Source organism: Leptopilina heterotoma, unplaced genomic scaffold, assembly GCF_015476425.1.
Source record: "Leptopilina heterotoma isolate Lh14 unplaced genomic scaffold, ASM1547642v1 Lhet_97, whole genome shotgun sequence".
Lineage (NCBI taxonomy): Eukaryota > Metazoa > Arthropoda > Insecta > Hymenoptera > Figitidae > Leptopilina > Leptopilina heterotoma.
The window spans coordinates 894,840-906,174 of record NW_025111203.1 but is presented as its reverse complement, the minus strand read 5'-3'; positions in this window follow the sequence as shown (position 1 = coordinate 906,174).

The window sequence follows — 11,335 nt, the reverse complement described above, 5'->3', positions numbered from 1 at the left end:
TTTAATAATTTATTTATTTGAATTCATTGGTATTTCTTTAGTATTTTTATAAATTTAACTATATCTAAAAATTACAACTGTAATTCTTCCAAACTTAAAAATGTTATATTGTTGAAATTTTTAAATAAAATTGAGCACCTGGATCGTAGTGGATCGTAGAAGGGCACGTAAATTTTTCTCGGCCGAAATCGAAGTCCCCTAGACACTTAAAATTCAACTTCTGAATTTAGACATTTTAAATATACATCATTATAGAAAATTTCATTGCGCATCTTTGTTTCTTATGAAATTTTTTTGTATCTATAACCGTTTTCGAAATATTTGAGAAAAATTGATTTTTTTAAAACTGCAAATTTAATGACATTTTTCACTTCAACTCGCGATAATTCAGATGATTTTAAATATTTTTCAATGTACCAAAAAAGAAAATACGTCTAAAGATATTCTACGAATGATAAAAAAGGAAAAAAGTTATTTTCTTTATAAACAAAGTTGTTGTTAATTTTTTTCTTTATTAATGTAAAAAACATAAAATACAATCTTCTCGGCTCTCGTTTAACGGGCGAATTTTAAGTAACAAAGAACTTTCAGTGAGAAAGTTGTTCATTATGGACCAAAGAAGTTTTCTGGAAAATCACAGGGTTAATAATTAATTAGTGTTGAAATGGTGAATGTTTAAAGTTGATACCGTCCGAACGTGTGGCACGCGCGATGGCCATAACCTATGAAACGACACTCCCAAGCCTCCCAAGCACCTGTGGCGAGTGACGCGTGCTACACATTCGGACAGTATCAACTTTAAACATTCACCATTTCAACACTAATTAATTATTAACCCTGTGATTTTCCAGAAAACTTCTTTGGTCCATAATGAACAACTTTCTCACTGAAAGTTCTTTGTTACTTAAAATTCGCCCGTTAAACGAGAGCCGTGAAGATTGTATTTTATGTTTTTTACATTAATAAAGAAAAAAATTAACAACAACTTTGTTTATAAAGAAAATCACTTTTTTCCTTCTTTATCATTCGTAGAATATCTTTAGACGTATTTTCTTTTTTGGTACATTGAAAAATATTTAAAATCATCTGAATTATCGCGAGTTGAAGTGAAAAATGTCATTAAATTTGCAGTTTTCAAAAAATCAATTTTTCTCAAATATTTCGAATACGGTTATAGATACAAAAAAATTTCATAAGAAAAAAAGATGCGCAATGAAATTTTCTATAAAGATGTATATTTAAAATGTCTAAATTCAGAAGTTGAATTTTGAGTGTCTAGGGGATTTCGATTTCGGCCGAGAAAAATTTACGTGCCCTTCTACGATCCAGGTGCTCAATTACTGAAGACTTTTTTTTTTTTTTTTTTTTTTTTTTTTATTTCAAAATAAAAATTTATTAATATAATTATATTATATAATAATAAATATTTAGGTTTAAAATAAAATTTAAAATTAAAATTTTCAAAGATTTTAATTAAAATTTTTTTTTAAATTTAATTATTTCTAAAAATTCACATGTAACTATCGTTTCTAATATTCAATTATAACCTTAAATTTTAACTGAAACTAAATTTTAAATTAATTCTTATTAGAAAATTATACGAGCATTTATAAATAATTAAATTATTTCAAGAATTAAAGTTAAAAAGTTTAAAAAGTTCATCACAATTTTTTGAAATAAGTTAATTCTATCGACAAATTTTGTTAAACTTTTTAAAAAAACACTTAAATTTCATCAACAAATTTTATTCAAATTGTTTAGAAAATATGTAATAGAATTTCTCCAAAGAATTTTGAAAATCTTTTTAAAACTAATTGAATTTTTCCGAAGAATTTTACAACTTATGAAAATAATTGAATTCTTGCGACGAATTTTGTTAAAAATTTTGTTTAAATAATTGAATTCTTTTGTGAAATTTTATTAAAAATAATTGAATTTTGGAAAAATTTTGAAATTAATTAAGTTTCTATGAAGAATTTTATTTAAATTTTTTGAAAATAATTAAATTATTACGATGAATTTCATTAAAATTTTTGAAAATAATTGAATTTTTTCAATGAATTTCAATTAAATTTTTAAGAATAATTGCATTTTTTTGGGAATTAATTTAATAATTGAATTAAAAATAATTGAAATCTTGCGATGAGTTTTTACTATTCATGGAAATAATTGACTCTTGCAAAGCATTTTATTATTTATGAAAATAATTCAATTCTTGCGAACGATTTTATTAGAATTTTTTAAAATAATTATTGAATTCCTCAAAAGCATTTTATTATATAGAAAAATAATTGAATTCTTGTGATGATTATTGTTATTTTTAGAAATAATTGAATTTTGCAAAGAATGGCAAAAATTTTTTTGCCTCAAAATAAAATTTTGTTATTTATCTTTAATAATTGAATTCTTTCAAAGAATTATTTATGTAAATAATTGAATTCTTGGGAAGAATTTTATTCTTGAATATAATTGAATTTTTTGATTAATTAATTTAAAGTAGTATTAAAAATAATTGAAATTCTTCTATGAAGTTTATTATTAATGATAATAATTGAATTCTTGTTTAGAATTTTATCAAAAATTTTTTTAAAAAATTGATTTGTCATGAAAAATGTTTTAATTAGTGAAAGTAATTGAATTATTGTGAAGAATTGTATACAAATTTTGTGAAATAATTGATTTTTTCGAAAATTTTTTTCTGTTCAAAATTAATTGAATTCCTCACTGTGGAAATTTTATTATTTATGAAAATATTTGAATTTTTTATGAATTTTATCAATTTTTTCAAACAATTAAATTTTTTCGCGAAATTTCATCAATTTTTTTTTCAAATAATTGAATTCTTGTGCGAAATTTTTATGAAAATACTAGATATTGAAAATAATTGAATTTTTTGAAAGTATTTTATTAAAATTTTTGAGATTATAATTTTTTTTTATTCCAAGTATTAGCGAATTTAAAGTAGTGCAAATTTTTAAAAATATATAGAAAAAAGTGGCTTTAAGTGTCACAAATTTAAAAAAAAGTATCCAAATAGTAGCAAATCATAAAGAAAAATAATAAATAGTAGGGTTTAGTAGATGAATACGAAGCCTAAAGTTTAAATTTTCTTCACTGAAAACAGAATATTTTAATTTTAAGGGAATGTCATAGTCGATGCGATTTTTAAATGAAAAAAAAAAAAAAAAAAAAGTTACCTCAATATATTGCGTTTGGCGCTATAAACGGTGCCCCATTGTTCCACGCTTTAGCTTATACCACTGGAATTTGGTCTTTATCAAGTGATATTGCTTAGACTTTTCAATAAATTGCTTTTCGATACATACATCATCGGCAATAAAGTTGCGATTTTTACACAGAGCTTCAATGGAAAAATCGCCTCGACTTTAACGTGATTAAAATTATTAGTAAAATTATAAAAAGTGAATTCTGATCTAAATTTATAAAAATTTAACTTTATTTAAATTTTATTTATTATTTATTTATTATTATTATTATTTATTATACTTTATTTAAATTCAACTTTATAAAGTTTAAAACTTTTTTCAGTTTATAATTCTTAACGTGTATTAAAATATTTATTATACTGCACACAAATTGTTCAGATAAGTAATCGTCCACGTAGATATTATACTTATTGTAATGTTCTCTGCGTAAAGATAAAGTAAATATTAAATTTGAATAAGAAAATTAATGTATATTAGAAAAATAAATTTAAAATCGCATTTTTCCATCATAAAATCAAAATAATTTCGTTCTCCACTCAAATTAATGTATACAACTCTGGGTCGTATTGGCGTTTTTTGGCTCTCTTTCAAAAGCCAGCCACTCATCGTTTAGTTGGCTAAACCATTTTTTGTTTTGTTTGCATAACAAAAATTTCCGATAGACATGGAAATTTCTTTTGTAGAACGAAAGAAAAATTGCATTTTTGCATTTATTTATTTAACGTTCAAATATCAATAAATATTTTTTGTCTCTAAAAACATTGCAGTTGAACTTTGGATTTCAATATTCAATTGCAAAGATTGAAAATAATTGACCGATGTGTATATAAGAATTTCTGAAACGTGCCACTTAAAAATTAAATAATTTTTCATTTTGCTAACAATAAGTTGATGAATATAATGGCTGAAAAATTGTTGACAGATTTTAATTATTCAATCGGCATTGTTTTCATTTTCAATCAAAGTTCCAAATGAAAAATGTTCTATGTAAAAATATTGAATTTTAATAAATAAAAAAATTCTTGTGGACAAATTTTCTCTTGCACGTTTTGACGAATTTTGCTAATTGTAAGTTTATTACGATCACCAATATCTAAAATCAAATACAAGAATTTTCAAAATTATCTAAAAAAAAATTTTTCAACCAATTTTTTAATTCTTGAAAAAAATCGATTTTTGTATTTTTTGAAATAATTTTTTTCTTTCTAATAATTAATTCTTATCATTATATTCCTGGCACGAAAACGAATTGATTGATGTAAATAAATTTTGATTTTATCAATATTTAGAAAATTAATCGCTATCTTTATTTTTAACAAAAAATTCAAATTTTATATTCTTTTAAATCTTATCTTAACTTTTTGAAATGTTCTTTAATAAAAAATTAAGCAATTGGCATATAGTTTTAATTTCACCAATGATTCGAAAACAGTTTGAAAATTATATTCATGTCATGGACTTTTTCTGTTTTTTAAAAAAGAAATTTGTTTATTTTATTGAGAAAGCTAAATGGTAATAAAATGAACAATACTTTACAGGGTTTTCACAAAAATTTAATTTTGATTTTTCCTGATTTCCTGATATTCTTATTTTAATTATTTAAATTTAATTAAATGCCACAGGTTTTATATTCTACTATTATTAATTTTTGTAAAAAATTCTTAAGAATACAAACAATTAATTTAATAATAATTTTAGATTTAATTCTTTTGTTATAAATGTTTATTTCTTATTACTTACCGCGTATAGTATATATACCGCATAACCTAAAATTTAGCAAATATTTCTTATTGACAAAAGCATTGTGTCTCCAAAATGTACCAATGTTACACAATGGTGTTACTTTTTTATTAATATACACAAAAAATTTGGGCATTTTACCTTCAAAATATCTGGATCAAACTTTTGGCAAAAATCAAAATTTATAAACAAAAGCTTTGAGGCTGCGATTTCAGCTATAAAAATCGTCTCCTTCGTCTTTCAAGACGATACGATGCGCGTAAATACACTTTTGTTTACTGCGCATCAAATCGTCATTTGGAAATCGAGACAGTTTCTAAAATCAGTCTCAAAAATTCTAAATGCCCCTTTCTTGCTGTGTTAGGGCTAATTTAAGTTATTTTAAAAGAGAAAAAGCTTTTGTTTTTATCGTTTATTCTGGGTATTGTTAGCGAAACAAATAAACATTGTGGTTTTAGAAAAGAAATGTCAGAATAGTTAGGTTAGGTTGCTCAGTCAAGTGTCAACTGCAAGACTGACTGCAAGATTTGAAACTTACATATTTTGTTTGTTGCCCTTCTAAATATCGACATCACTGACAAAAAGTCTAATAAGATTGCTGTAACAAATATAAATGTACTGCTTGGAGGAAACGATCACAGTTATAATTATTTACAAAGCATTACTGATATTTTCAGAAACAGGTCAAAATTCAAATTTTTGTTCTGAAGAAAAGAAACTGATTGGAAATTTGGAACGAGCAAATTTTACAGAACTTATTAGATTGCAACACTTACGGGCGGTGCACAAATAATCAACGTAAGTATATACATGTTTTACATAAATAATATTCTTAAGAAATAATTAAATTATTAATTAAAATAGATAAAAAAAAGAATTATATAAAAAGTAAATGTTATTGTAAACCTTGTAAACTTTTACCATAATTGACTTTTTCTAACCTATAAATGTCCGCGTTCCTTTTTTTTGTCATTATGAACGTCATGAAGATTAGAACAATTATGTATGTTCAAAATGTTTAAATGATAAATAATATTATTAACATATTCAACTATTCAACTTATATTTCATTTTACCAAAAAAATTAATTTAAAAAAAAATTTTCAATAAAAGACAATAATGTGTACGAGTCAAAATTCCTGAAGTGTAACAGCAAAATTTCAAATTTATTGTATTCTATTGAAAACACGTAAAATGCAGAGTTAATTATGAGTTAAGCAGTTGAAAGGATTTTTTAAAAATTAAAATTTCTCTGAGTTACAAACAATTAAAGTATTTTACAGAACTTAATTAAAAAATTCATATCTCGTGATAGAATCAATGGATTTTAATGAACCTTGGATTTTTGTAAACCTTAAATATTACAGATTTATTTGAAAACATAAAAGAAATTATTGTTAAAAATTACTAATTGTTATTGCAAAATTAATTGTTTAATTATAAAATAAATAGTGTTCTCAACGTTTTAGAAAGTTCATTCAAATATTCTATTGGAAAGAGAAAATTTTCATAAAAATTCAATACCCGTTTCCAAATTTTGTGGAAATTGTACCTACATTTTAAAGAAAAAATTGTTCAATATTTAGTTCAATATTTTGTTATTTTATTTAACAAATAAATTTTAAAAAATAATTGTATTTTTTGAAAAAAACACTCAAATTTTTCGTCGGAAGTTCTAAAAATTAAAATCCGACATCGAATTTTTGATCAGCTAACCAAAAGTCGATAAAGTAATGTATTTCATAAAAATCCACTAAATGGTATTGTTTGAATGAACAATTTATTTTTATTTACAACAATTTTGTTGATATTAACAATTGATTTTTATTTTCTTAACTTCCGAAAGAAAATTTAAATTATTTGAAACATAATAGTGTTATTTTCAAAAAAATACTGAATTTTTTTTCAAATTTATTTGTTTAAATGTTTTTATTTATTTCGTAAAATTTAATGAATTGTGAATTTTAAAACTTATATTTTTAAAATATAAAGCTACTTACAGCTCATGTTTTTATTGTTTCTAACTAACAGAAAAATGCAGAAATAAAGATTATTTTTAACTTTTGTAAGTGAAAAAGGAACTGAAAATCTACAGTGTTATCAATAACTCGAAATTAATTTTTTGGGAGCTATAGCACGTTTTCTCGTGGACATATATATGTGACCTAGACAATAAAAGGGGACCTTATGTTCGACAAAATCAATTTCCAGTTTTTCGTTGATTCTTCTAGAAAAAGATGTGCTTTTTTCAATGGAACAAACCGAGTATCTCTAGTTTTATTATTTTATTAACAAACGCGCTTCAAAGAACACATCTAGTTAAAAAAAACGTGGAAAACTTAAGAAGAAAATAAGTGTCTATAAATTAATTGAATTAACTTGAAACTCGCTACTCGAGAGCTTTTGGGATCGCTGATTACGAAAATGGAATCAGATTATTCAAAATGGCGGATCCAATATGGTGGGTGACGAAATTTAAAATTAATAGGATTGAATTGCAATTAATTACTCGGATTTAAAATTTTTGAAATCTAATTCCAAATTTGTAATCAGTGACCTCAAAATCTCCCGAGTAACGAGTTTTGAGCAATTTTAATGTTCAGGACCATAAATATCGACTTGTTAACTTTGAGATTGTTTTTCTCGAAAACTTGATTTGGACACAAGGTTTTTTCTTAACTGTCCAGGTCACATATGTTTGTGAAGTGAGAATGAGAAGAAAACTTGAACATAGTTGTGTACGAAGAGGGTCAATACATGAGTAAATTTAAGAACATTTTTTTCTACTTCTTAAGGGATTACTGTTCGTGAACTGCTTAAATTACAGAACTGTCTATGAATGACTCACTCCCTTTCAGAGCCGCCAGTTACTTCCTTATTTTACCAGACTGACTTGTAATGTACAAGGGTAAGCTTACAAGTTTGTCCAGTTCTTGTTTGTATTGATAGGAAAGTTTATCCATTTAATTACTGTCCTTGGCTTTTTGTCCAAGCAGTGCAATAGCAGTTCTGTATTTGTTGCAGATATAATTTTCTCCGTGTAATGGTTACTTAATATTATTACAGGCTTCGCACTCATCTATATTTAAACCTACTATTTTTAACTCTTTTTTTACATTATGCTACTATTTGGGTACTTTTTTATATTTCAGCCGCTAAAAGATACTATTTCAGTTTTTTTTTTGTAAATTTCCACTACTTTAAATTCGCTAATACTAGAAATCAAAAAACTATTCGAAAAAATTAAAATCAAATTCTTTAAAACGATTCAATTATTTCCAAAAATATTCGAAATTCAATTATTTTCAGTATCTAGTATTTTCATAAAGTTTCTCAAAATAATTCAATTATTTAAAAAAAAAATTGATAAAATTCATCCAAAATTCAATTATTTTCGTAAAAATAATAAAATTTCCACAGGAATTCAATTAATTTAGAATAGCATTTTTGACAAAATCAATTATTTAACAAAATTTTTATACAATTATTATTCACAATAATTCAATTACTTTCACTAATAATAACATTTTTTAACGAAATTCAATTTTTCAAAAAAAATTTTCATAAAATTCTAAACAAGAATTCAATTATTTTCATAAATAATAAAATTTTTCGCAGAAATTCAATTCTTTTTAAACATTTTAATCAAATTTTTCGCAATAATTCAATTATTTCCATAAATAATAAAATTCTTCGAAGGAATTCAATTATTTTTAAAAATTTTAATAAAATTCTCAGCAAGTATTCAATTATTTTCATAAATAATAAAATTTATCGCATAGGATTTGAATTATTTTTAATACAATTTTACAAGAATTGCTAAAAGAAATGTAATTATTATAAAAACTTTAATTTCAAATCCTCAAAAAAATCAATTTTTTTAAAAAAGTGTTTATTTAAATTCTTTAGAATAATTTAATTATTAACAAAAATATTAGAATTTTTCACAGAAATTCAAATATTTAAAAATAGAATTTGCATAAATCTTTTTGAAAAAATAAAAAGTTTTAAAATTTGGCATAAAATTCTTCGCAGTAATTCAATTCTCTTCATAAATAATAAAATTCTTCTCAGAAATTCAATTATTTTTGAAAATTTTAATAAAGTTTATACCAACTATTCAATTATTTTCATAAATAATAAAATTCATCGCAGGATTTCAATTATTTTAAATACAATTTTACAGTAATTGTTCAAAAAAATGTAATTATACTTAAAAATTTCATTTCAATTCCTTGAAAAAATCAATTATTTAAAAAAATGTTTTTTAAAATTCTTTGAAGAATTCAATTATTTACAAAAATATTAAAATTTTTCACAGGAATTCAATTATTTTTTTATTCTTATAAATAATCATCACAAGAATTCAATTATTTATAAAAGTAATAATTTTTTCTTCGAAATTCAATTATTTAAAAGAATTCTAATAAAATCCTTTACAAGAGTTTTATTATTCTCAGAAATAATAAAATTCTTTTCAGAAATTCAATTATTTTTGAAAATTTTAATAACATTCTTAGCAACTATTCAATTATTTTCATAAATAATAAACTTTATCTTAGGATTTCAATTATTTTTAATATAATTTTACAGGAATTGCTCAAAAAATGTTATTATTCTAAAAAATTTAACTTCAATTCCTCAAAAGAAAACAATTATTTAAAGAAATGTTTTTCTTAAATTCTTTGGAAGAATCCAATTATTTATAAAAATATTAGAATTTTTTTACTGGAATTCAATTATTTTCAAATATTTTAATAGAATGTTGGAAAGAAATCAATTTTTCTAAAATACAATTTCAATTAAAGTTTTTTGAAATAATTCAATTATTTTTTTAGATTTTAATAAAATTCTTCCCAACAATTCAATTATTTACATAAATAATTCTTTGAAAGAATTCAATTCTGTCGATGAATAGCAAAATTATTGTCGAAAATGCAATTATTTTTAGACATTTTAATAAAATTCTTTGCAAAATTCAATTATTTTCATAAATAACAATATTCATCACAAGAATTCAATTATTTTTAAAAGTAATAAATTTTTTCTTAGAAACTCAATTATTTTAAAAAATCCTAATAAAATCTTTCGCAAGAATTCAATTATTTTGACAAATAATAAAAAAAATTTTTAGAAATTCAATTATTTTCAAAAGAAATTTAATAAAATACCACACAGACATTCAATTATTCAATTATTTTCAAAAATTTTTTGAAGTTCAATTATTTTCAATATTTAGTATTTTTATAAAATTTTCCATAAAAAGTGAATGATTTTCTAAAATTTTAATAAAATTCTTCGCTGATAGTTAATTATTTTCAAATATTTTAATAAAATTCTTAGCAACTATTTAATTATTTTCATAAGTAATATAAAATTCATCGCAGGATTTCATAATTATTTTTAATACAATTTTACAGGAATTGCTAAAAAAATGTAATTATTCTTAAAAATTTAATTTCAATTCCTCGAAAAAATCAATTATTTAAAAAAATGTTTTTTTTAAATTCTTTGGAAGAATTTAATTATTTACAAAAATATTGGAATTTTTCACAGGAATTCTATTAATTTTTAAATATTTTAATGAAATTAATGAAATTCTTTCAAAAGAATTTAATTATGTCGATTAATAACAAAATTATTCACAAAAATTCAATTATTTTGGGGCATTTTAAAAAAGTTCTTTACAAAATTTAATTATTTTCATAAATAACAATAATCATCACAAGAATTCAATTATTTTTAAATGCAATAATTTTCTTCTTAAAAATTCAATTATTTTTAAAAGTAATAAATTTCTTCTTGGAAATTGAATTATTTAAAACATTCTAATAAAGTCGTTCTCAAAAATTCAATTATTTTAATAAATAATAAAATGCTTTTTCGGAATTAAATTATTTAAAAAAAAATTTAATAAAATACCGCACAGACATTCAATTATTGTCAAAAAATTAAATTTTTTGTATAATTTAATTATTTTTAAAAACTTTTCGCAATTCAATGATTTTGAATATCTACTAGTTTCATAAAATTTCCAAACAGAATTCAATTACCTATTTAAAAAATTGTTTGCAAAAATTTTCATAAAAATTCAATTCTTTTCATGAATAATAAAAATTTTTCAGGAATTCAATTATTTAAATTAGAATTTGCATAAAATTAGTCGAAAGAAATTAATTATTTGGAAATTTTCATAAATTTCTTCGCAAGAATTAAATTATTTTTATAAATATTTAAATTTTTTCATGAACAATAAAATTCTTTTGCAGGAATTTAATTTATTATTGCAGGATAAGATAGAGGTAAATATTTTTGATGAAAATTAGGAAAAAGTCATGAAAATAAAAAATATGGAATTTAATTTTTGT